Source organism: Triturus cristatus, chromosome 1_2 (assembly GCF_964204655.1).
Source record: "Triturus cristatus chromosome 1_2, aTriCri1.1, whole genome shotgun sequence".
In the NCBI taxonomy this organism is placed as follows: Eukaryota; Metazoa; Chordata; class Amphibia; order Caudata; family Salamandridae; genus Triturus; species Triturus cristatus.
In genome coordinates, this window is record NC_140580.1 from 126,313,688 (window position 1) to 126,341,130 (window position 27,443).

Here is a 27,443-nt window from a genome sequence, read left to right on the forward strand (position 1 = left end):
ATTTGTGGATCTGTTGAGTTTGTCGACTTAACAGATCGGCAATTTGATTGTGAACCCCTGGAAGGTGTTCTGCAAGTAGGTATATGTTCTGGGGAATGGCCCATCTCCAAATGTTCTGTGCGAGCTGGGACAGCTGGAGAGAATGTGTGCCTCCTTGTTTTTGTATGCAATACATGGCTGTCATGTTGTCTGTCCGTATAAGGACAGTTTTGTTCTGGAGATGTAGTTGGAATGATTTTAGTGCTAGGAAAACTGCTAGCAGTTCCAGGTAATTGATATGGAGCAGTTTCTGTTGAGTGGTCCATCTGCCCTGAGTGGTGTGGCCGAGGAGATGGGCTCCCCATCCTGTGAGCGATGCGTCCGTTGTCAGCACTATGTGTGGAAGAGGCTCTAGGAATGGCCGCCCTTTGGACAGGTTTGTTATATTCCACCATTTCAGAGAGCGATGTGTGCGGCTGTCTACCAACACCAGATCTGTAAGTTGTCCGTGAGCCAGGTTCAACTGACGTGCTAGACATTCTTGCAAGGGACGCATTTGAAGTCTTGCATAAGGCACAATGAAGATGCAGGATGCCATCATGCCTATGAGTTGCAGGAACACTCTTGCTGGAAGGGAGTGTTGGACTTGAAATTTCGTGATAAGAGCTTGTATATTGGTTATCCTGGCTGGGCTGGGATAAGCTAGGGCTGTGGAAGTGTGGCTCCTAGATACTGATGTATGTGGGAGGGTTGGAGATGAGATTTGGGATAGTTTATTGTGAATCCCAAGTTCTGTAAGATTTGGATGGTTTGGTGAGTGTGTAGAACACATTTGTTGAATGACTTGGCTTTTATTAGCCAGTCGTCTAGATACGGGAAGACATGAATGTGTTGTCTTCTGAGATGTGCTGCTACTACTGCCAGACATTTTGTGAATACTTTGGGTGCGGTTGTTACCCCAAATGGAAGGACTGTAAACTGGTAGTGTTGTCCGTCCACCACAAACCTTAGATACTTCCTGTGGGCAGGATGTATGGGAATGAGGAAGTAGGCGTCCTTGAGATCTAGTGTGGCAAGGAAATCGCCTTGTTGCAGTAGTGGGAGCACTTGTTGAAGAGTGATCATATGGAAATGATCTGAGTTTATATACTGATTTAGGGGTCTGAGGTCGAGTATTGGTCTTAGAGTCCCGTCCTTCTTGGGGATTAGAAGTAGAGTGAGTATACCCCTGTACCCTGATGTTCTAAGGGAACTGGTTCTATTGCGTGTTTTTGAAGCAATGAGAGAACCTCTTGTTTGAGGAGCGTAAGATGGTCTGATGACATGGAACGCTGCTTGGGTGGTATGTGTGGGGGGGTAGTTGTGAGTTCCAGGCAGTAACCATACTGGATAATTTGTCTTACCCACTTGTCTGTTGTGATGGAGTTCCAGACAGGTAGGAACTGTTTTAGTCTTCCCCGACCAGAGTGGAATGGTCTGGTGGGAGTTGAGGAAAGTCACTGTCTTGTGGCAGTGAAGGTACGAGTGTTGTTATTACCGCAACCTCGCCCCTTGTTGTTGTTTCCTCTGCATCCGCCTCTAAAATATCCTCTACTGGGGGATGTTTGTGTAGCGGGTTTGTATGTAGAGGAGGTGTCCGCTCCCATACTTTTGGAGGCTCCTCTATAGAAGGAGCGCCGAAAGGAGCCACGTGATTGGGGAGACTGTAATGCTCCCATGGACTTAGCCGTCTGTGTCCTTCTTCATTTTTTCAAGGGCAGTGTTTGCTGGCCCAAAGAGCTGTTCCTGATTGAATGGCTGTTTGTTGGTCTTCTGTTTAGTTTCCGGGAGGGGAGGGGAGGGGGTGGTGAAAAATGAAAAAAGAAAAGAAAAAAGAAAAAAAAGAATGGCTAACTAAGTATTGTAGTTTGTACCTTTGGCATAAAGCCTGAAATGCGCAGCCACGCATGTCGTTGAAGGAGCACACTTGTGTTAATTGCTCTAGAGGCGGTGTCTGCGGCGTCAAGCGCACATTTAATTGCTGCATTTGAAATAAGTTTTCCCTCCTGGATAAGGTAATTTGCCTGGGTCTTATATTGGTCTGGCAGATGTTGTAAGAGAGTCTCTAATTGATCGTAGTGGGCCCTGTCATAGCGTGCTAGTAGGGCTTGGGTGTTGGCAACATGCCAATGATTAGCGGCTTGTGCTGCTACTCTTTTGCCAGAGGCTTCTAACAGTTTGGATTCTTTGTCTGGGGGTGGTGTATCTCTTGTGGTTTGGGAGTTGGCGTGTTTCCTAGCATTGGAAACGACCAAAGAATCCAAAGGGAGTTGCCCTTTGATGTAATTAGGGTCTTCAGGGGCAGGCCTATATTTCTTTTCTATCCTTGGGTTGAGAACCCTGGCATAAACGGGGTCTTTAAACACTTCGGGCCGTGTTTTATGACTCCTTTAATCATGGGTAGAATTTGTACAGACTTTTGAGATTGTTCGAAAGTGTCTAATAGGAAGTCTTCCTCTGGTGCGTCTGAGTGCATTGTGATGCCGTGGTAAAGTGCCGCTCTATTTAATAATTGGCCAAACCCCAGGTGATCATCAGGAGGCGATGGTTTAGAGGGATATGGCTGAGGGTCAGGCATGTCTGGTAGAGGGAATGCCTAATCATCCAGTGGTGAGGTGTCTGGATCCGTGAACGGATCATTAGGGTCACTCCCACCCCCTAGGTCATCATCATCATCCTGTGGAGGTGGTGTATGTGATGGAGAGGGTATAGGTAAGGGTGGTGTAGGCAGAGGGGGTGGGATAGGAGGCAGTATAGGAGAGGAAGGAGGCATAGGGGATGTTGCAGAGTCCTTCCTGTTTACAGGAACCGGGGCAGGTGGCGTGTCCAGTTTCCATTTCTTACAGGGCACCGCGGTGACATGTCCAGTCTTGGGGTTGATGTAAATCTTTTTCTGCCTTGGGTCGATGGGATCTGGATGAAAAAGTTCTTGTTCTTCAGAAACAGTCTTCGGTACCGATTTTTTTGGTTCCGATCGAGGTTTTGGTTGATCGGTGGATTGTTTGGCTTTAGGAGGTGTATGAGAGTCCTTAGCCGTTGGTTTCGGTACAGACGAGGGTTTTGGTGCCGATGTCGGTCTCGGAGCCGAAGGTGCATCTGTGGGCTTGTGAACCTTCGGTGCCGGTTTATCTATTGGCCTTGGTGTTTTCGGGGCCGAAGGCGTTCGGAGCCGATTTCGGTGCCGAGTGGTCTTTTGTCTTCGGTGCCGGTTGGACAATGACATGCGGTGTGCTCGTTCCCGAGCTACTGGAAGGCTTATGTTTCTTCGGAGCCGAGCCCGGAAGCGGGGCTTCTGAAGGGTGTTTTCGGTCTCGACTGGGGCCAGCAGGCAAAGTCTTGACCAATGCCTTTGGTTTTGGTGGGGTTGGGGCAGGGGCAGTAGTACTCACACGTTGCCCAGGAGTGATGGGGTCGTCTGAGTCGTCTGCTTCGGAAATTATTTGTAAATCTTCGGAATCTTCTTCCGGGACATCGGGGCCTTCATCAAAGATGTCCTCTGGTTCCGGAGCTGTTCTCTGTGCCATGATGTGTCGTCGAGCCCTTCGATCTTGGATGGTCTTCTTGGATCGAAAGGATGCGCAGGCTGGACCGCTGGACTCGTCGTGTTCAGGTGATAGGCAGAGGTTGCAGACTTTGTGGTGGTCACTGTGCGGAAATTTTGCTACACACTGGGGGCATTTTTTGAAAGGCGTCCTCTCCATGAGCCGTAGACCTCACGGCGTGGATAGGCCCAGCGGCCTGTGTCGACGTCCGGAATCGAGCCGATGAAATCAATGTCGAGTGAAGGTGCTTCGATGTTTTTGTGGAAGTTTTTCGCTTCGAAAAGCTTGGAATTGAGATTTCCAACCGGAGCGGAAGAGTTGCATCCGAACCCAATGGCGGAAAAAACAATCCAACGATGGAGTTGATGCCCATGCGCACTATAGTCCAAGGGTGGAGTCACCTATCTCGTGACCAAAGACTTCTTCCGAAGACAACAACAACCTGCAAGCATCCGAGCCCAACACCAGATGGCGATCTACTATCCTAAGTGTGTGATCTGCAGCTCATATGCCTTGAACAGAAAAGTTCCACCATAACCTGATGTCACCATAAATACAAGACGTAAAGGAAAGATGTGCAAGTGGATCACATATAAAGTATTTGGCTCACCTGGGTATATCAGTCAAACAGTGCTGTTGACAATGTGGCCATTTTATTTTGACCCAAGTCTAGAACTGAGTTGTAAAAGTCGGAAAGACAGAGGAGTCTAAAGAGTTAAGGAGGCAGTTAACAGAATTAAAAGTTTACACTGCAAAGTTTAATGATTGGTTAATCTTGAGGAAGATCAAAAACAGAGATGTTTGCTCTGCCCATATTCCATGGTACAAAATGTAAACATTTTGGAGGTGAAGAGAAAATCACAGGGGGTTGGATTTGGATGCTAACCGCTTATGACTGGAATGTGGAGAGGCTTTAAAAGAGGCGAATGCTAGGCTGGATGTGAAGACATTGGCATGTCAACAAAATATTCAACAATGACAGATGGGGTGGCATGCCTGTTATTTGGTTGGTACAGTTGTGATGAAGGGGATGCTTACTATTTGGAATTGAAATGTCTGCTAGATCCCAGCGGTGAATCAGGAAAGGAGACCACTGACACAAAGGACCAGACAATTCATAGAATGGTAATTCAACTGTATTGTTTTTGCCTGGTGCCTCTGGCTCCATGGACTGTAGTACTAAAATGAAGTCTCATAGCTCTTATCAAGCGTACCTAACCCGAACTGTACCACCATAACAAAGCAAAGGGCGCTCAAATGTATTAAAACGTTTGGGTTCCTTACTCGCACCAGCTACGTTTCCATGCGCATCACATTGTTATCTGCTATATTTACTAACCCATGTGTAAAAGCCATCTATTCTAGGTCTGGTGTTAGCAAAGTCCTTTTGATTTTAATCAAATTATATGTATGGTGTACTTACAAGGGCATTCCACCAGCTCTCTTCATCCATTGGTCTGTTGTGGTAGACACATTTTAGTTCCGCCCACTACAGCATGAATCAGTCTACTTCAGCCACTGGCGCTAACTACAGTATGAGTGACCATATCTTGCTCTCTCACAGGGAACATGTTCACCCTCAAAAAAGTGCCCTTTAGTTCCAGGGACTACAGTGAGAACGTGTCCTTTCTAAGACCAAAACATATTTTTACCATTTCTTATTTGGATATTGGAGTGTACCACGCAGCTCCGCAAACACTAAAGTTAGACAAACGACAAAAGCACAACACCAAAATGCTGGCAGCCAATAAAAGACCTATTGGCTTTGCGAATGCTTGTTTAAATATATAGTGCTTTCTATCCCCTCCCCCACAAAGAGTTGTAGGTGTGGTACCTGCGCTGATTTCTGGTGACCAAGACTTATTTTTTATCCTCCGTCTTTGATCAATAGCAAGAGATAACGGGCGAAGGTACGAGTTAGAGAAAGATATAAAACAGTGATAAGGGAGAAAGCAGGGATGGGGAACGAACCTGCAAGAGAGAGAGTAGGGATGTGGTTGAAACAGGCATTAAGTCGAATCAAGATGAAGCAGACTTAGTGTTCAGCGACCCGTGCTTCTGCAGCGCCGAAAGGCTCTCAAGAAAAGCTTTGGCCCCTGCACCTTTCCCCCCTTACACATGAAGCACCAAGTCTTGACTGCTCATCCGCTCTATCTAGAGGAAATTAAAACGTTAAAGGGAGAATCTTCAATAACAAATTGGAGTACAATAAGGTGGCCCTTGTTTGTCAGTGGTAAACTTATGCACTCAAAAAGAATAATGAGAGTAGAAGAGGCTTTTGATTTGAACAGGGGATAAATTAGGAAGCTATCCTGGTGCCCATGAAGAGTTTCTCAGCAAGATACCATACACGTGTATGCTGAACAGACCAGAAAACCAGTCACACAAAAGCATAAACCACTGCCATAAGGCAACCACTCTCACCAATTATGTACATAAGGAATACATTTCATAGAATTGAAGTTAAATACAAACCATGGAGAGGAATGCAGTTACGTCCTGGTGAAAAAGGAGATTGAATGTATGCAGTTCTGTTATCCCACTCATGAGGCAAAGAGAAAGACATTGCACCCACCGTCTGAGATACCTAATTAAAAAAAAACATGGCAAATCATGGGTTATTACAAAGTGACGCTCATGCACAGATGCTTAAAAACATTCATTTAAGCACACAATGTTCACATGTCAAATTGATGCATCATTCACAATCCTGGGTTGGCAAGAAATGTATGATCTTAGGTAAGCAACAGGTCAGAATGGAAAAACTGCTTACCTGTATCTGTTGATCATTATGTTAGTGTCACCTATTTTGGAAGTACTGGAAGATCATAGAACGCATTTCCATACCCATCTTTAAAAATAAATTGGAAATGCAAGTACTGTGTTCTTACAATTCCACGCTCTAATGTTAGGGACCCCTAAGTTAATATAGAAAAAAGACGCAGAGAATGGGTAAACTAGTTAAGAATCAAAAAAGGATTTCTTAATATATAGGGAAAATTGCTACTGCCAGGTAACGATTTTTTTGAGTTTTTAGTTTTAACATAGTAAAAATATAAACTTAACATCCACCCAACTTTAGGGTGCGATAATATGCCTGTGTGCACCACCAGCTCTTCCAGGTTTTTATTTTTAATAGTAGTCACATGTATGCTCTTGGACGTTCTGAAATCACCTAAATGATCCTGTTCTCCATTTAGACCTAGGCAGACTGATCCCCCTACAATTGGTTTCCTCAGCTGTTGAAGTATACTTGTGCATCTAGACTGTATCTGGGAGTATTTGGCAAAGATCCAGAAGTATTGTCTGGAGTGTCTATAAAGTCTTATCCTTGCTGTCAAATCCTTCAAAGGGCCCAAATGTGCTTTAGCCGTGATTGAATCGCAATTCTTCATTTCACTAGTAGCAAAGAGTGCACAGTTTCCTGTGGGGAGTGGGTCTTTCACATAGCCCTAGCAGAGTCACCAAAGGAGAAAATTGAATGCTACAGTTCGTTATGTTGGAAAGTTCCTGTAGTGTTTCCGACCAGATTTTTTTCATGTTCTTTTCAACCCCTAGCCGTGCCATGCTAAACTAAAAAACTCAGCACCCATTATTCCACATCGGTGCATTTTGCATCTGCTCTGCTCGCAGCCCTAAATTATGTTGGGACTCTGGAGTATAGTGTACACTGTACAGAAATGTAAAGGAAAATGCTACTTACCAGTATGCATCTGTTCTTGGCATGTAGCGCTGCAGATCCGTACACTGTGCACAGATCACCATCTGGTGTTGGGCTCGGATGCTTGCACCTTGTTGTCTTGGGAGAAGTCTTTTGTAGTCATGTGGTAGGTGACTCCTCCCTTGGACGATAGTGCTCATGGGCATCGACTCCATCCTCAGATTGTTTTTCGCCATGATGAGAAATGATGGAGTCAGTAAGAAATAGAAGAGATGTCCATGTGAATGTATCTAATTAAGATAATACTGGAACAGATACAGGTTACGGGGAGGTGGGTGGGAGTGTACGGATCTGCAGCTCTACATGCCAAGAACAGATGCGTACTGGTAAGTAGCATTTTCCGTTCGAGACATACGAGCTGCAAATCGTACACTGTGCATAGACTGTACAGCAGTGTCTCCCTTAGCGGTGGTCACCTGTATCCGTTGCAGTAGTTTGAAAAAGTATTTTAAGAACGGCTTGGCCTACAGAAGCCTGTTGCTTAGCCTGCACGTCAACACAATAGTGTTTGGTGAAGGTGTGTGGTGTAGGCCATGTTGCTGCTTTACATATATCTAAGGGAATGTTCCCTAAGAATGCCATGGAAGCCCCTAGTTTGCGTGTTGAATACGCTCTAGGGGAAATTCTTAAAGTGCGTTTAGCCTTTTGGTAGCATATTTGAATGCATTTTACTATCCACCTCGTGATCCCAGCTTTGGAGATGAGGTTACCTCTATGAGGTGGGGAGAAGGCTACAAACAGTTGTTTTGTTTCTCGAATGGGTTTAGTCCAGTCAATGTAATAAATTAGTGCTCTGTTGCAGTCTAGTGTATGAAGAGCTCTGCTACGGAGTCTGGGTTTTGAAAAAACACCGGTACCTCAACTGATTGGTTAAGATGAAAAGCAGAGATGACTTTGGGAAGGAAGTTTGGATTTGTTCTGAGAATCACTTTGTTATGGTGTATTTTTAAGAATGGTTCTTGTATGGTTAAAGCCTGGATCTCACTTACTCTTCTGAGAGAGGTGATTGCGACAAGGAAGGAATATGCTACATACCAGTATGCATCTGTTCTTGGCATGTAGAGCTGCAGAGCCACACACTTAGGATAGTAGATCCCCATCTGGTGTTGGGCTCGGATGCTTGCAGGTTGTTGTTGTCTTCGGAAGAAGTCTTTGGTCACGAGATAGGTGACTCCTTCCTTCGACGAAAGTGCACATGGGCATCAACTCCATCGTTAGATTGTTTTTCGCCGTGATGGGAAATGATGGAGTTTGTAGAAAAGAGAGAGATGTCCATGTGTGATAAGACAATGCTGGAACAGATACAGGTCCCGGGGAGGCGGGTGGGCGTGTGTGGCTCTGAAGCTCTACATGCCAAGAACAGATGCAAACTGGTAAGTAGCATATTCCATTCGAGGCATATGAGCTGCAGATCACACACTTAGGATAGACTATATAGCAGTATCTCCCCTAGCAGTGGTCACCTGTATCGGTTGCAGCAGTTTGAAATGAAGTTTTAAGGACAGCCTGACCCACAGAAGTTTGCTGCTTTGCTTGCACGTCAACACAATAGTGTTTAGTGAAGGTGTGTGTTGTAGACCATGTGGCTGCCTTACTGTGAGAAAGTGGCTCTGTATATACTGTTGCTCAATAGGTACAGGGTGTACAGAGTCCACAGACCCCAAGGGTTTAACATAGGTTAAAGTTAGATATAACCTTACTCTCTAAAGTGGTAGCTTGGTCGAGCAGTAAGGCAGTATCAGAGGACAGTGTAAAGCATTTGTTGTACACACTCAGTCAGCAAATGGTTCCACACTCTAGGCAAATGGTTTATATATAAAAAATATATGCTTGTTTTATTTTAGAACCAACACTTGGAATTAAAATATACTTTCTCGACAGGAGATGTTTCATATAAATACTTTTGTATATGCAATAGACTTTAGTAAACAGTTACAAGTAGTTGCAGTAGGCAACTATTTCTAAACACAACAATACATTGAGCGCAATGATAAATTAAAGTTATTTGCAACAGATTACTTTTTAGATTACTTTTGTAATTCCAGGACTGGATCCTAGATTCAGTCCTGGGTCAGTTCTCAGAATCAAGTGATGAAAGTCGACTTTAGTACTGTAATGATTTTTAACTAATATTTAGCTATTTTAAAAGTTGACACAGAAAATATTTCAGAGAAAGCAATCAATGATTCCCTATGGACGAAAATTCAGGTTATAGGTACAGTATGTTCTCGTTACTTTTGTAATCCAGTACTGGGTGCCTAGACTCAGTACTGGGACCTTTATCCAAAACAGGTAAGTAATTACGTTTTCAGATATTATACGATTTTTGAAGAATATTTAAAGATTGCAGAAATCGACACTTAGAAGAAATTTCACAGAAAAACAGTCAATGGTTTCCTATGGACGAAAACTGAGTTAAGGGTAAGTACAGTTGTGGGTATTTTTCAGAGTCCGTGCTGGGCACCAAGATCCAGCACTGGGAGCTCACCTAAGAGCAGGTGAGTAAATTCGTTTTTGTCACTCGGCTGATTTTTGGTGAATATTTGAAGATTTGAAAAGTCCACACTTAGAAGAAATTTCAGGAAAAAACCAGTCAATGTTACCCTATGAGGAAAATAGAGTTTGCGGTTTAAGGGTAAGTACTCGACTGGCAGAGTTGAGGTTCTGGGCACAGGGTCAGGTAGGTACAGTTGGTTCCCCCTCAGCGGCTCTAGGGCGGCCGGGTGCAGAGAGAGTTAGGCCCAATGTTATCCTATGACGGATGGGGGGGCCTTGTTTGGTGGCTGCTGTCTGGCAAGCCACGCGGCTGTGGGAGCTGGGCTCCTGGTCACTTACTCAGGGCAAGTGGGGAAGTAAGTAGGCGTCGAGTTTTCACTTCCAGGGCCACTCGGGCTGCTGGGTGCAGAGGGCTTTTGAGCCTTCGGGCGCTCAATGGATTTCAATGGGAAATCTCCGGTTTGGAAAAAGACTGCAAGCTCGGGGACGAGGACTCTTCAGGTGCCACCACCACTTCGAGAGGTAAGTTGGGTAGTTGGAGGATAGGTAGGTACCCCGGGATTGGACACAGAGGGCCGTGGGGCGCCGGGTGCAGGGGTGCCTTTTGGTGTTGGAAAATCTTACCCTCTGTTGATCGCGGTTGGGGTGGCACACTGTTCTGAGGCTGCAGGCTTCTTCAGGATTGTCGAGGGGGTTCCTTGGGTGCTGGACTCGGGGTCACAGTCGCCATGGGGTCGTCCTCGTGGGTTTAGTTCACTCCGGCACCGGCCAGGCTTGGCTGGTGCAGAGTGGGCTGGGATCGCGGTTCCGGGCTGCTGCCAGGGGTGAAAGGTAGTTTTTGAGTAGAGCCTCTACTCATGGGAGTCCCAGGGGATCAGAGTTCAAAGGTAGCCAGGTCCTCCGGGGTTTCTGAGTTAGCTGGCCACAAGAGATGCCGGGTTTGGAGCAGGTTCGAGGTCGACAGGCCGGTAGGGCTGTGGCCAATTCAGTTGGTGTCTCCCTCTCCTTCGCAGCTGCAGGGCAGGTCTTCTTTTCTTCTTGCTCTTCTTGTAATTTCGGAATCTGGGGAAGGAAGGTTCAGGGTGCCCCTAAATACTAGATTTAGGGGCGTTACAGGTAGGTGAAGGGCAGGGACCAATGGGTCCCCGTCCTGGGGTGGGTACACCCCCTATCCTGCCTCTCTCCTGTGGGAGGGGGGGCAGTAGCCTAGTCCTGATAGGGTAGGGCTCCCCATCTTCAAGATGGCGGGAGCCCGGAGATGTGCTTCACCTCGCCTCCCCCACCTGAGGGGTGGGGTTGACAGGCTGGCACATCCCCTGTCCTTATTTGGGGTTTTCGGCCAAAGCTTCCCGCCAGAGTGGGGGACTGCAGGGGCCTGGGGAAGCTCACAGTGGCGGCATGCCTTTGAAGCTTCCCCCTGCCCATTCTGGGGGAGGAGATTTAGCACCTCGCCCAGGATGTGCATTGTTGCAGGACCAGGAGAGCAGGGGCTCTCCCACCCAGGGGTCCAGCAACATGTCTGCAGGTTGGCAGCCTAGGCAGCCTCAGAGCAGACGTGGATTCGTAGGTTAGGTTTCAGGGGGCACCTCTAAGATGCCCTCTGGGGTGCTGGGTACATTAAATCCCACACTGGCATCAGTGTGGGTTTAATGTGCTGAGAAGTTTGATACTAAACTTCCCGGTCTTTAGTGTTGCCACTATGGTGCTGTGGAGCTCGTGTTTGACGAACTCTCAGCACCATGTACTCTTAAATGGCAGCACTGCACTTACAGGGCTCAGGAATTGACCTGGGCACTGTAGGGGCACAGGGCTCCTGCTCCTGTGCCAACATCATTGGCATAAGGCACCCAGCTAGAGGGGTGACGGATGTATGCCATGGCAGTGTAGGTGATGGGCATGGCACACAGGGATGTGTGCCATGTCGACTTTGTTTTGGTCTTGCACCCAAACACTCAGCCTGCAAAGGCAGTGTGTGTGTGTAAGGGTACAGGGCCTCTAAGGGTGGCACAAGGTGTGCTGCAGCTCTTAGAGGCCTTCCTTGGTTACAAAGCCCTGGGTACTTAGGGTACCATTGACTAGGGGCTGACATGTGGCCAGGGTTTGCCAATTTGGGTTTGGTTTGTTTTAGGGAAGGAACATAGGCCCTGGGCACCTGATTGGCAGGAGTCCAGGGCACACTCAGTCAAAGTACATTCAGCAATTCAGCAAAAAGTGGGGGCATACCATGCAAGAAAGATGTCACTTTCTCACACTTACAAATATCTTCTAAGGAAATGTTTCCTAAGAATGCCATGGAAGCCCCTATTTTGCGTGTGGAATGCGCTCTAGGGGGAACCGTTAGTGTGCGTTTAGCCTTGTGATAGCATATTTGGATACATTTAACTATACACCTAGCTATCCCAGATTTGGAAATGGGGTTGCTTTTATGTGGTGGAGAGAAAGCAACAAACAATTTTTTTGTTTTGCAGAATGATTTGGTTCTGTCAATGTAGTAAAGAAGGGCTCTTTATACGTCTAGGGTATGAAGAGCTCTTTCAGCTACCGAGTCTGGATTTGGGAAGAACACTGGTAACTTTATTGATTGGTTAAGATGGAACGGAGATATGACTTTTGGAAGGAATTTCGGATTTGTTGTAAGTACCACTTTGTTATGGTGTAATTGTAAGAATAGTTCTTGTATGGTTAAAGCCTGGATTTCACTTAGCCTTCTGAGGGATGTGATAGCGATAAGGAAAGCCACTTTCCATGTGAGGAACTGTAGTTCGCATTTACGGAGAGGTTCAAATGGGGATCCCATGAGCCTAGTAAGAACAATGTTTAGATTCCACACTGGAGAGGGTAGTAATGTGGGAGGAATAATCCTTTTTAGTCCTTCCATGAAGGCTTTGATCGCAAGTACTCTAAAGAGTGACAAGTGTTGTCTATTTTGTAAGTAGGCTGCTAATACTGCTAGGTGGAGACGTATGGATGAGTATGTCAAATTATATCTTTGCAAGTGCAGTAAGCAGCAAATGATGTCCTGGATGGATGCATCCAGTAGGTTTATGATTGTTAGAGCAATAAATGGCGAATCTTTTCCATTTTGCAGCATAGCAGGCTCTAGTGGTAGGTCTTCTGGCCTCTTTCATAATATTCATGCAGTCTGGGGGCAGGTTGAGGTAACCGAACTCTAGGACTTCAGGAGCCAGATCGCCAGATTCAGTTGACTTGGATCTGGGTGTCTGATTTCTCCATGGTTCTGGATTAATAAGGACGGGGAGAGACGCAGTGTTTGGTGTGGAACTAGCGAGAGTTCCAGTAGTGTTGGGAACCAGGGCTGGCGTGCCCATGTGGGAGCTACTAGGATCAGTTTGAGAGACGGTTGCCTGAGCTTGCGTACCACTAATGGAATGAGTGGGAGAGGCGGAAAAGCTTACGCAAATCTGTCTGACCAGTTCATCCATATTGCATTGCCCTTTGACTCCGGGTGGGGAAACCTGGCGTCGAAGGTTGGGCATTTTGCGTTTTCGTGTGTGGCGAACAGATCTATGTCTGGTTGGCCCCATTGTTGGAAAAAGGGCAGGAGGACTTGGGTATGTAGTTACCATTTGTGGATCTGTTGAGTTTGTCGACTTAACAGATCGGCAATTTGATTGTGAACCCCTGGAAGGTGTTCTGCAAGTAGGTATATGTTCTGGGGAATGGCCCATCTCCAAATGGTCTGCGCGAGCTTGGACAGCTGGAGAGAATGTGTGCCTCCTGCCTTTGTATGTATTACATGGCTGTCATGTTGTCTGTCCGTATGAGGACGGTTTTGTTCTGGAGATGTAGTTGGAATGATTTTACTGTATGGGAATGTGGAAGTAGGCGTCCTTGAGATCTAGTGTGGTAAGGAAATCGCCTTGTTTCAGTAGTGGGAGCACTTGTTGAAGAGTGATCATATGGAAAAGATCTGACTGTATATAAAGATGGAGGGGTCTGAGGTCGAGTATTGGTCTTAGAGTCCCATCCTTCTTGGGGATTAGGAAATATAGTGAGTAAACCCCTGTTTGTTGGTGCTGTAAGGGAACTGGCTCTATTGTGTGCTTTTGAAGCAGTGAAAGAACCTCTTGTTTTAAGAGTGCAAGGTATTCCGTGGACATTGGACGTTGTTTTGGGTGGTATGGTGGGTGGGGTTGCTGTAAGTTCCAGGCAGTAACCATACTGGATAATTTGTCTTACCCACTTGTCTTTTGTGATGGAGTCCCAGACAGGTAGGAACTGTGAAAGTCTTCTCCCGACCGGAGTGGAATGGAGTGGAGGGAAGTCACTGTTTATTAGTGGGGGAGGCACGTGTGTTGTTGTTACCTCGGCCTCTCCCTTTGTTATTTCCCCTGTATCCGCCTCTAAAATATCCTCTGTTGGGGGATGTTTGCGTGGTTTTTTCGTAGGAAGAGGAGGTGGTCTCTTCCAATGTTTTTGGATGCTCCTCTATAAAAGGAGCGACGAAAGGAACCAAGTGTGGGTGGAGACTGTAATGCCCCCATGGATTTAGCAGTCTCCGTGTCTTTTTTCATCTTCTCTAGAGTGGTGTCTACAGCCGGTCCAAAAAGTTGTTCTTGATCGAACGGCTGATTGAACCTCCTGTTTAAAGCCTGAAATACGTAGCCAGGCATATCGTCTGAGTAGCACACTTGTGTTAATGGACCTAGAGGCTGTGTCAGCTGCATCAAGGGGACACTTGATTGAGGCGTTGGTTATTAATTTGCCCTCTTGAATTAAGTCATTTGCCTGGGATTTGTACTGATCAGGTAAGTGTTGTAATAGGGTTTCTAGTCTGTCACAGTGAGCCTTATCATACCTAGCAAGTAATGCTTGGGTGTTGGCTATGAGCCAGTGATTGGCTGCTTGGGAAGCAACTCTCTTGCCAGAGGCATTTAACAACTTAGATTCCTTATCCGGAGGTGGTGCGTCACCGGAGGTTTGAGAGTTGGCGTGTTTCCGAGCGTTAGTTACCACTAGTGAGTCTAAGGGTAGCTTCCCTTTGATATAGATGGGATCATCGGGGGCAGGTTTATATTTTTTGTCAATCCTGGGATTGAGAATTCTAGCTCTCACTGGGTCTTTGAATATGTCAGGGGCATGTTTAATGACCCCTTTTGGCACTGGTAGTATTTCGACAGTCTTCTGTGACTGTTCGAAGGTGTCTAGAAGGAAATCCTCATCTGCAGGGTCTGAATGCATGTGAACACCATGGTAGACAGAAGCTCTATTAACTAGCTGACCAAAACAAATGTTGTCATCTGGGGGAGATGGTTTTGTTGGATATGGCTGTGGTTCAGGGAGGTCTGGGGGATCTATCGGGTCATCCTGATCATCCCAATCGTCCTGTGGTGTGTCTGTGTCATCATCAGGGTCAGGGAAAGGGTCATTGTTGCCTTCCCCACCCCTTAAATGATCATTATCATCATCCTGTGGTGGTGAATGTGGTGGAAGTTGTAGAGGCGAGACAGGTTTAGGAGGAAGAACAGGAGAAAAGAATCTTATAGGTGAAGTGGCACAGTCTTTTTTCTTTACAGGCACTGCAGGAGTGTCTGGTGTGTCCAGCTTCCTCTTCTTGTGTGGGGTCTATATGCGAGATAAAGTGCCATCTTTCTTGCATGGTATGCCCCCACTTTTTGCTAAATTTACTTTCACTGAGTGTGCCCTGGACTCCTGCCAATCAGGTGCCCAGGGCCTATGTTCCTTCCCTAAAAACCTAAAACCCAAATTGGCAAACCCTGGCCACATGTCAGCCCCTGGCAAATGGTACCCTAGGTACCCAGGGCCTTGTGACCAGGGAAGGCCTCTAAGGGCTGCAGCACTCATTGTGCCACCCTTAGAGGCCCTGTACCCTAACACACACACACTGCCCTTGCAGACTGAGTGTCTGGGTACAAGACAAAACAAACAGTCGACATGGCACACATTCCTGTGTGCCATGCCCACCACCTACACTGCCCTGGCATACATCAGCCACCCCTCTAGCTGGGTGCCCTATGCCAGTGGTGTGGGTGCAGGAGCCCTGTGCCCCTACAGTACCCAGGTCCATTCCTGGGCACTGTAAGTGCAGTGCTGCCATTTAAGAGTACATGGTGCTGAGAGTTCATCAAACACGAACTCCACAGCACCAGCTTGCAGTCTTTTTCTAAACCGGAGATTTCCCATTGAAATCAATTGAGCGCCCGAAGGCTCAAAAGCACCCAGCACCCAGCCGCCCGAGTGGCCCTGGCAGTGTAACCTCTACACCTATCTACTTCCCCACTTGCTCTGAGTAAGTGACCAGGAGCCCAGCTCCCACAGCCGTGTGGCCTGCTAGTCAGCAGCCACCAACCAAGGCCCCCCTACCTCTCATAGGATAACATTGGGCCTAACTCTCTCTGCACCCGGCCGCCCTTGTGCCGCTGAGGGTGAACCAACTGTACCTACCTGACCCTGGGAGACCCCGGAGTCTATGCCCAGAACCTTAACTCTGCCAGTCGAGTACTTACCTTTAAACCGATAACTCAATTTTCTCCATAGGGTAACATTGACTGGCTTTTCCTGAAATTTCTTCTAAGTGTGGACTTTTCAAAACTTAAAATATTCACCAACAAGCATTTGCAATGCAATAGGTCTCGCCTTTGCATGAGTTTGAGCTATTGGCATTGTAAATGACAATGCCTTTTATTTATGTGTTTTGAAAACCTGCAAGTGGTGCGTAAACACGCACTTTGTACTTATAGTCGTTGCTTACGATAAGCAAGGCTGGCAGTAACTGCGCCTCTTTTATTGTCAGCCTTGCTTCTCGTAAGCAAAGACTATAAGTGCAAAGTGTGTGTTTACGCACGCTTGCAGGTTTTCAAAACACATAAATGAAAGGCATTGTCATTTACAATGCCAATAGCTCAAACTTATGCAAAGGCGAGACCTATTGCATTGCAAATGCTTGTTTATGTTCTGCTCTGGAAGCCCAAAGAGCATGACTCATGTTTCTTCTGGCAAACCCAGCTGTCTTGCGAACTAACCGAGGAAAAATGATCAACTCACTTGAAGTTGTACATCCGGGTCCTGAGATGGACTAGACTTAGGTTCCGTTATTATAAATGTGTACTTCAGTGGTATTTTACGCCATATAAGCTGCATAGTGGCCTGTGCCCAAGTGATTCTTGTTGGAGGTGTAAAAAACCATCGTGTGATGTTATACATGTCCTCTGCTGGTCCCTTATTCTTGCTTCCTACTGATCTGCCACATGGTGGGCATTTCCTGAATCTAGTGACTACTTTTTTTCACGGATCACCTAGTTTGGCCATGCTGCACGAATATCTGACATTAAGTGTGTTACTCGGCACTGGGGTAAGTGGATAGCATCCCTCACTTACACAAATGTTTCAGTAGGACAGGCTCTGGTGATATCATAATCCACGAAGCCTAAGGCTGTGTAGTTTATAAGTGTCACGAGAACTCTGAGATGGTAATATAGGACCATCTTATACACAGCACCCATTATGTATTTTATGTGTTAAGTGCTTGTTTTGCATCAGTTAGATTGAAAAGGCAGATTTCCTCAAACTGCACTAAACAGTGGTCACAGATTGGTATTAGAATATTTAGGCTTTGCTTTCTTTTCTTGAATAAATCATTAAAAAACAATTGCCAGTGTTGAGGGCCAGTGGTTATAGGCGATTCCGTGACTGCATCATTTATAATCTGTAATATACGTCTATATGTTGCATGAGCGAATGGATATTCTTGAGTGCATATTTAGATATGCAGCTTCCTCCTCCTCCTTCTTCCTACTTCACCTCACTCTCCCTGCTGTTCTATGTTTTAGACGTCATGACGAGAAATTGTATGGATTTGTGTAAAGCTTGCATGCAAGCTTGACTAATCTGTACTTTACAAGGTTTCCAGTTTTGTACTACTTTTAAAACTCCTGTACCAGTTACCAGTTGCGGTGTTGGCTCCTTACGTTCTCCACAAGCTTGTTAAACAGTGCCACTCATGCGGTCTGTCCATTGACAATACACTGCCTGCCCATGGGTTCTAAGCTACCTTGCATAGCTCCAAGGCTCAGTCTCATCACACTGTCTATCCAAGTGCCCAAACATACCCTACATGATCTCTCCATGTGGCCCAGGCCCCTCACACAGTCTGTCTGTGACTCCCGAGACCTCATTAAGGTCAAGGAGCCGAGATCCCTCCCACTCTGTCCAGCAGTTCATCGCTACTCCACATCGTACATAATCCTCAAGCCCTTCAACACGTTGGGGTCCATGTAACCAAAGCTACCTCATACTCTCAGCCAGGAACATCTTAGACTGCATATGGCTATACTAGATGCTACTCACACTGACCGTTCATATGTCTCAAACTTAGGTAGGTAAACGTGCCAAGATGATGGGCAAGCAGGTTTTATATTTAATAATTTTATTCTTTTAATTAACAATAGAGACACTTGAATGTAATGGTTGTACTGTGTTTAATATAACAAAGTTTTATGGTAGACATGGGTAGGCCCAGGACCGGCTTTAGGGCAGTGCGACTGGTGCGGCCGCACTGGGCGCTAGCCTGTGGAGAGGGTGCTGACCTCAGGGGGGCGCTGTGTTTAACAATAACTTATGATTGAAGAGATGAGGGGCACTTGTGCCCTGTGGAAGTGAGAGAATCAGAGGAGGCGGTCATTGGGTGTGGGGGCGCCAAAACTGATTGTCGCATCGGGTGCCACCAGCGCTAGAGCCGGCGATGGGTAAGCCTAGTCTTGTTTTCAATTGCACGTGGCAAGTTCCAGCTTGCAGTGATTGCCTTGTCTTCTCTTACTCTGCTGTGCACCGGGAAATCTCTAATGTGGCCTTAATTATTTGATTAATTGCACGAGATAACATTTTTAAATGCATTATTTTGTATTCATGTTGTTCCTGAGGAAAGGATATAGGATTTCAATTGTATACAATTAAAGGCCTTTCCATCGGCCGAGACAAGGTGTTGTTTATATTTGGAATGTGCTTTTGTTGTAGGGCATAATACCAGATTATTCAATAGATGTAGAAAAAGGCATTTTTCCATGTGATCTGTTTTCTGTTTTACTATTGGATAGAAATAAGCAACTTTTTTGCCGAACCACAGTGACGCTACGATTTTTCTGTCAAAGTGTAGAAAAACTCAAGATTTGGGAAAGGAGCCAAGTTCTTACTATAGAGGCAGACTTCATGTAAAGCCTTTTATTGTTTTGCACCCTCAATATTTTCCTATTCTTTCTCGCCTGCTAATTTGTCCAGTCCATAAGACTGTATGATCTTTGACTCCTATTGCTTTGGACGAAACCATGTTCGGTTCTGACAATTTACGAGATAAGGACTCCGTTTCCACTGTAAATGCCGATTTACATGCATTTACCTTTTGAGTATTATTAATTGATTGACTAAATGTTATATTTTACCTTCTGTAGTGACTTATTACATTTTAAATAGACAGTCATGATTTGCACTTCGAACCTTGTCTCCTACGAATGTACCAGTGTGGCTTCTCTGGGATTAGATGCTTTTATGTTAAAGGCCCTGGTCTTTAAAAACTCATACATAGCTCCTATCCATCAATCGGCCCTCTTGCTATAAAAAGCACCATGAATGGGACTCAAGGCGTCTTGGTTGCGATGTTGATGTATTGAAAAAGCGACCTAAGAAAAAGGAAAATATTCGGTTCCAATGGCAACATCCATCAAAATGAAATTAGCTCTTGTATCTCATCAGAGGTTAAAAGAATAACAAAATGCTAGAGTTGAGAAGTTACGCAGTCCCCCACCCTCGCTTATCGGAAGCGAGTATGAGGAAGTTGTATATCTGCTTTTCATAGCCATGGGAACGCGGGTGGGACCAGTGGGCACCCAGGAAGCAAATCTCGAACATTCTCCACATGGCGTGTCTGTCCTCTGGGACCCGCACCGCGACGCCATACCTTGAAGTTTACCCTACCCCTGTCCATAGCTGCCAAGGTTTCAAATTGCTAATGTGTGACATTTTCATAATTTCACTGTAATTATGAGTGACATTCAAGAACTATGAGTGACACGTTCTCGCAATCAAAAATCAACACCAATTTGAGGAACAAAAAAACTCTAATACGATCTTACAACTGCTTCAAAGCACCAGAAACCGAGGCCGCCACGTGCTTTCTCCTGCACCACTACATTTACAAGTATGTTTGCGGCAATTACTTCTCCACAACTGGGAAGAAACATGAAACTGGAAAGCTAGCACCAAAAGAGAAGAGGATGAAAGTACACTTCAAGAATCCAAGAGGCAAGATGAACTGTAGCTCACAAACTGGCCTAGAACCGCACTTACATATTTATAGTTTTTGTAAGATCCATTGTAGGCATGTTGTTATCTGTCTAGCACATTATACAACTTAAGACGAAATTATTGTCCACTAGATTGTAATTACATTCTGACATACTGAGGGGCTGAAAGTATCGAGCAAGGGCGGGGCGGGTCAGGATAAAGGAGTGGGTTGCCTGGGCACCTTTGTCAATGGCTTGGACAATGTACTGAGGGCTGGGGTAGGAGCAGTGGCAGAAGAGGGGGTTAGTGTGGGCAGCAGTATAAGAGATGGAATGTGACCAGGCCGAGCCAGGTTCACCGCTCATCCATCAGCTGCCACCGAGCCATTCACAGGCAGTTCTCCTGACGGGCAGCGAGCCACCGGAGGCATGTGGCAGAGCACTCCGCACACCAAGTGCTTCCAGAGCAAGAGTCTGCCCGACAGAGACTGGGGCAGCCAGTGCCAGTGTGGGCGGAGGGAGGAGTCCCGAAGCAGGGGACGTGAATAAAAGGCCTCTACTGGTCTTTCACAAGCACAGTTCTGTGTCTCTCTCTATCTGCGGGTTTACGTACAGGCCAGTCTGCACGCAGTAGGTATTTCCCTAGGACACACGCAGCATAAGAATCATTTAAAAAAGCAAAGGCGCTTCAGAACTACTGTCATTCACACTCGCATTCGGGAGCCCAATAGATCTTCGCATTACCAAATTAACACACTGTATACACTTGGCGAGTCCCCGAGCCACTGCAATGGGTGTACCGCACTGGTGCGGCGGCCGCCTCCTCAGTCCGGTCCTGGCCTCGGCAGCGTCACTCCCTCTGCAATTTGTGGTGGGGTGACGATCATTATCATTTAACAATTACTGCAACCATGGTGGTTCTTGCAGTGCTGCCATGATGTGCTCCAATCACATAAGAGCCTCCCACTAACAACTTTAGAAAACGTGTATTTTGAGGGTCATTTCTTGCCCGCTTGGTGGCGTAATTGCTACCTGTGCCCGTTCTAATTGGGGGCCGCACTCTGGTGGCGACTTGCTGTTCCCTACGCGATGGTTAGTTCAATGTTTCAGCGCGGCATTGGTGGGGGCGGGTCGCTTGCCCTCCCAGCTGAATGCAGCTTATTTGTACACAGGCAGCTGCTGCTGTCGACCTCTATATGCGCCTATTTATTTAATAGAGCGTCACACGGCGCTGTGAGGTCATTCATTGCATTGGGGGTTGTGCCATACAAAGGTGCGGGTTGCAGGGGAAATACCCGCAGTTTAGGAGATTGGCGTAGATTTGCTCATCAGTTTTGCTTGTGTTGTAGTTAAAAAAAAAATAGTGCTCTGCGTGGCTCCCATATAAATTTGGAATGGCCATGTCTCGGTGCGTGTAATGCTACAACGTTTTTCTCACAAACATAATTATGGTGGCTATGAAGATTACTACCCGGAGGTCGCAACGGTCTGCCGTTCTCTACAAGACTTTTCCTGTAAACATTTGGACTTCAGCAGCCCTTTAAAAACAAGCACACCACTGCCTTTCTCCGAGGCGAAGCAGAAACACCTCGGAGAAAGGCAGCAGCGCTTTCGGATTCGGGGGCGTGTTCTCCTCTTGCCATTGGCTGGAGGAGATAATTAGAAAAGTAGCAAAAAACACGCCCCCGAATCCGAAAAGGACGGGGCCTGTTCGGAGAGACGAACCTCTTCTCCAATGGCTGGCCAGCATTCAAGAGGCCAGCCAATGGAGAAGAGGGGAGAAGAGGGGCGGGTTCAAGCCCCTCTTCTCCAAGTCATTAAATCTCGGAGCGAGACTGTGCAAGTGCAGCCTTCGAGCCGAGACCTAAAAATCAGCCGAGTAACGAAAACACTCACCTGCTCTTAGGTGAGCTCCCTGTGCTGGATCTTGGTGCCCAGCACTGACTCTGAAAAATACTTACAACTGTACTTACCAGTAACCCAATTTTCTCCCATATGAAATCATTGACTGTTTTTCTGTGAAATTTCTTCTAAGTGTCAATTTCTGCAAACTTTAAATATTCCTTAAAAATCGTACAATATCTGAAAACGTAATTACTTACCTGTTTTGGATAAAGGTCCCAGTACTGAGTCTAGGCACCCAGTACTGGATTACAAAAGTAACGAGAACAGACTATACCTACAACTTGAATTTTCTGCCAAAGGGAATCATTGACTGTTTTCTAGGAAATATTTTCTGTCAACTTTTAAAATAGCAAAATATTGTCTAAAAATCATCACAGTAATTAAGTCGACTTTTATCACTTGATTCCAAGTATTGACCCAGGGCTGAATCTAGGATCCAATCCTGGAATTCCAAAAGTAATCCTAAAAGTAATCTGCGGCAAATAACATGAAACTTCCATTGAACTCAATGCATTATTGTGTTTAGAATTGTGTTGCCTATTGCAACCACTTGTAACTTTCTACAAAAGTCAATTGCATATTGCAAAAGTATTTAGATAAAACATCTCATTCTGAGAAAGTATTTTTTAATGCCTATTGTTGGTACTAAAATAAAACAAGCATATATTTTTTATATATAAACCATTGGCCTAGAGTTCAGGTATTGAGTGTGTGAGACCATTTGCTGGCTGAGTGTGCGCAACAAATGCTTTACACTGTCCTCTGATACTGCCTTACTGCTCGACCAAGCTACAACTTTAGAGAGTAAGGTTATATCTAACTTTAGCCTCTGCCAAACCTCTGGGGACTGTGGACTCTGTACACCCTGTACCTATTAAGGAACAGTATATACAGAGCCACTTTCTCACACCTTACAGATGTCAGCTAGGGGAATATTTCCTAAGAAAGCCATAGTAGCCCCTATTTTGCAGGTGGAATGCGCTCTAGGGGGGTAGTGTCAAGGTTCTTTTCGCTTTCAGATAACATATTTGGATACATTTCATGATCCATCTTGGAATGCCTGATTTAGAAATGGGATTGGCTTTGTGTGGTGGCGAAAAAGCAACTAAGACTTGTTTTGTCTCACGAAAATCTTTTGTTCCTTCCACATAATATAGTAGAGCTCTTCTAACATCTAATGTGTGTATCGCTCATTCTGCTACAGAATAAGGTTGAGGAAAGAAGGAGGGTAATTCAACTGATTGATGTGAAAAGTAGAAACTACTTTAGGAAGAAATTTGGGATTGGTCTCTGTGAAGTTGAAAGAATGGCTCTGGTATAGTTAGTGCCTGGATTTCGCCAACTCTCCTTAAGGAAGTGATTGCAATAAGAAAGGCATCTTTCCATAAGAGAAATTGTAGTTAACACTTGTGCATTGGTTTAAAAGTGGACCCGTTAGCCTCGTAAGGACTATGCTTAAATTCCATACTGGTGCAGGTGGAGCTCTTGGTGCTAGTACTCTTTTTAGTCATTTCATAAAGGCTTTAATCACTGGTACTCTGAATAGAGATAAGTGTTGTCTGTTTTGTAAGTATGCAGCTACTGCTGCTAAATGCAATCGAATGGATGTTTAGGCTAATCCAGATTGCTGTAAGTGTAAGAGATACCAGATGAGGTTTTGCACTGAAGCATCAAGGGGATTAATATTGTTATTGTTAAAATATATGACAAATTGTTTCCACTTTGCTACATAACATGCCCTAGTAGTAGGTCCCCTAGCATCCTTTGGATATTCATACAGTCTGGTGGTAATTGTAAATAACCAAACTATGATTTCAGGAGACAAATCGCTAGGTTGGGTTCCTTGGGATTTGGATGCATGATTTCTCTGTGGCTCTGAGTGAGGAGACTGGAGTTGAGATGCAGCTTTTGGTGTGGAACTACTGAGATCTCTAGCAGGGTGGAGAACCAAGGTTGACGTGCCTATCTGGGAGCTATGAGTATGAGGGATGATTGTCTGAGCTTCCGAACTACAAACTGTGAGAAAGTGCCCTCTTTCTGCATGGTTGCCCCCACTTTTTGCGGAATTGCTGATGTGCTTTGACTGAGTGTGCCCTGGGCTCCTGCTAATCAGGTACCCAGGGCCTATGTTTTTCCCCTAAAACTGCATTGAAGCCTAAACCCAATTGGCATCTCTGGCCACAGGTCAGCCCCTGGTAAATGGTACCACAGGTACCCAGGGCACTGAGACCAGAGAAGGCCTCTAAGGGCTGCAGCACTCATTGTGCCACCCTGAGAGGACCTGTACCATTACACTCACACACTACCTTTGCAGGCTGCTTGTTTTGGTGCAGAACAAAGTCTAGAGTTGACATGCCACACATCTCTGTGTACCATGCCTACAACCCACTGCCCTGGCATAGGTCAGTCATCCCTCTAGCTGGATGCACTATACCAATGGTACCCCTACAGTGTCCAAGTCCATTCTTAGACATTGTAAGTGCAGTGTTGCCATCAAGAGTATATGGTGCTGGGAGTTTGTCATTACGAACTCCACAGCACTAATGGCTACACTGAAAACTGAGACGTTTGGTATCAAACTTCTCAGTACATTAAACCCACACTGATGCCAGAGTGGGATTTAATGAAAAATGCACACAAAGGGCATCTTAGAGATGCCCCCTGAAAACTAACCTACCACTAGTGCCCAGGCTGCGTGGCTGCTTTCACCTGCCACCACCAGACATGTTTCTGGACCCCTGGGTTGAGAGCCTGCTGCTCTCTGGGGCCTGAAACAATGCACATCCTGGGACGAGGTGCCAAGCCTCCTCCCCTAGGATGGGCAGGGTTCATGTAGGGGGAAGCTTCAAAGGCTTGCCGCCTTTGTGAGCTTTCTGAGGCCACTTGCTGCTCTCAGCAACCGCTCCCCACTGGTTCTGACCCCCACTTTGGGCGGGAGAACCGGCGGGAAAAACAAGTAAGGAAGAGAGGTGTGCCCACCTCTGCCAACTCCACCCCTCAGGAGGGGGAAGCGAGGTAAAGCAGAACTCTCAGTCCAAGCCATCTTGAAGATGAGAGGACTCCGCCAACCAGGGACAGGCTCATGCCCCCCTCCCACTGGTGGGTGGCATACTAGGGGGTGTACCCACTCCAGGGAAGGGACCCAATGGTCCTACCTTTTACCTACCTGTAATGCCCCATAATCTAGTATTTAGGGGCACCCAAGAAGGATTAGTTACTTACCTGTAATCCTAGTTCTCTTCCAGGGGTATCCTCATCGAAGTCATAAGCATTAGAATATTCCTGCCCATGCGCGGGATCCCGGAAACAGTATATTATATGTGCCCCACATATATATATCTCCATACATATATACCTATATGTATAAACAAGCAACTGCAGCCAATAAACACTAGAGCTGAAACATGCTGTAAGGAATTTCCACTATACATAAAAAAATAGCATTATAAACACGAGAAACAACATTATAACTTGTTTAGAAACTGTTTTAATGCTCACAAAACAGCAGAAATTCTTATAAATCACTGAAAGCATAGGAAGCTCCCAGGCTGCATTGCAAATACCCAGTCTAAAAAGACTGAAAAGCTAACTAATAGCTGCATAGCAATAAACTGACACCGTGCCTTTAATGCACACCTGACCCCCAACTTCCTATCATGCCTCAGGGGTGGAAGTTAGGTCAGTTGTTCTTTGCGGAGACTGAAAAGTCATGGCACAAAGAAATAATAACCTCTGAAAAAAGATAGCATACCTTTGCCCGGGGAGGCGGGAGGGTTGCTTATGACTTTGATAAGGATACCCCTGGAAGAGAACTAGGATTACAGGTAAGTAACTAATCCTTCTCTTCCAGGGGATCCTCATCAATAGTCATAAGCATTAGAATAGAATAGCGAGCCTCACCTCATCCCCCTGCGGGCAAAGGAAAGAAACAGAGAATGAACAGTATGCTTAGATAGACCAAGCTACCCAAATAGGTTCCTCAAGGAGGCCTGGCCTACCTGAGCATCCGCTCTGGAATCGGATTCTAGGCAGTAGTGCCTGGTAAAGGTATGAACCGATTTCCAGGTGGCCGCCTTGCAAATCTCTGCCATTGGAAAGTCATGCAAGAAAGCTACTGTGGCCGCTTTCCCCCTAGTAGATTGAGCCTTAGGGGCCAAAGGTAAGGGCCTTTTTGCCAGCTGGTAAGCTAAGGTAATGCAGGAAACAATCCATCTGGAAATGGATCTCTTAGCTGCTGGGATGCCTGTTCTCATAGAGCCATAGTTGACAAATAGTTGATCCGTCTTCCTAATGCCTTTGGTACTTTCTAGGTAGAATTTAAGTACCCTCTTGAGGTCTAAGGAATGAAGCGACCGCTCAGCCGGGGTCGCTGGGTTCGGGAAGAAGGATGGAAGAGAAATGGACTGATTAATATGAAAATCAGACACTACCTTAGGGAGAAAAGATGGATGTGCCCTTAAGACCACTTTGTGCTGGTGAAAAACTGTGTAAGGCTCTTTGGTACACAGCGCTTGGATTTCGCTTACTCTGCGTGCCGATGTAATGGCTACCAGAAAAGCGGCCTTCCAAGACAGATGCTGCAAGGAAGCTCTATGGATTGGCTCAAAAGGTGGACCCATCAATTTGGACAATACTAAGTTCAACTCCCACGGAGGAGAAGGGTTTCGAACAGGGGGGTAAACTTTCTTCAACCCCTGTAAGAAGTCCTTGACCACCTGCATCCGGAAAAAAGAGGGTTGATTGGGAGACCTCCTGTACGCTGTAATGGCAGACAAATGGACCCTGATTGATGCATACTTTAAGCCTGATCGTGCTAAGTGCAGAAGGTAAGGGAGAATGACATCCTCCTGCCCCTTCGTAGGATCAAGGTGATTTTCTCTACACCAAATGAAAAACCTCTTCCACTTAAACGCATAGACGCTCTCGTGGAGGGTCGTTTCGCTTCTTTCAGAATATGCATGCAATCAAGAGGCAGACCTAAATGTCCGTATTGCAGGACCTCAGGAGCCATGCTGTTAAGTTCAGTGAGGGAAGGTTGGGATGAAGAATCCTCCCGCCCATCTTGGACAGCAGGTCCGGCCTGCAAGGCAGTCGCCTGTGAGGTTGCACCGACAGATGGAGAAGGTCCGGGTACCACCACTGGCGTGGCCAGTCCGGAGCTATGAGGATCATCTTCATGTTGGATCTGAGCAGCTTGGATACCACCTTCGGAATCAGAGGCAGGGGCGGAAAGGCGTAGGCAAATGTCCCTGACCAGTCCATCAAAAGAGCATTCCCCCTGGTCCCTGGACGGTGGAATCTGGACGCGTGGCATTTTGAATTTTCGTCGTCTGCAAACAGATCTATTTCTGGACGACCCCAACAATGGAACAGGTCCGCCACCACCTCGTCGTGTAGCACCCAGTCTGGCTGATCTTCGAAGTGCCTGCTGAGTGCGTCTGCTTTGAGATTTAACTCCCCCGGAAGGTGCACTGCCACTACCGAGAGGTTCCGGGCGAGCAGCCA

The 27,443-nt window shown here is 46.1% G+C and overlaps 1 pseudogene across 1 annotated transcript in view; it reads right to left on the reverse strand.

The window, feature by feature from the left end:
* The window catches only part of LOC146866938 (lysine-specific demethylase 5B-like), a 532,890-nt pseudogene that overhangs the window by 183,383 nt on the left and 322,064 nt on the right, over window positions 1-27,443 (reverse strand). The window contains exon 9 of the transcript XR_014966714.1: window positions 6,036-6,147. The product of XR_014966714.1 is annotated as a lysine-specific demethylase 5B-like (transcript). The remainder of the gene's footprint in view (window positions 1-6,035; window positions 6,148-27,443) is intronic.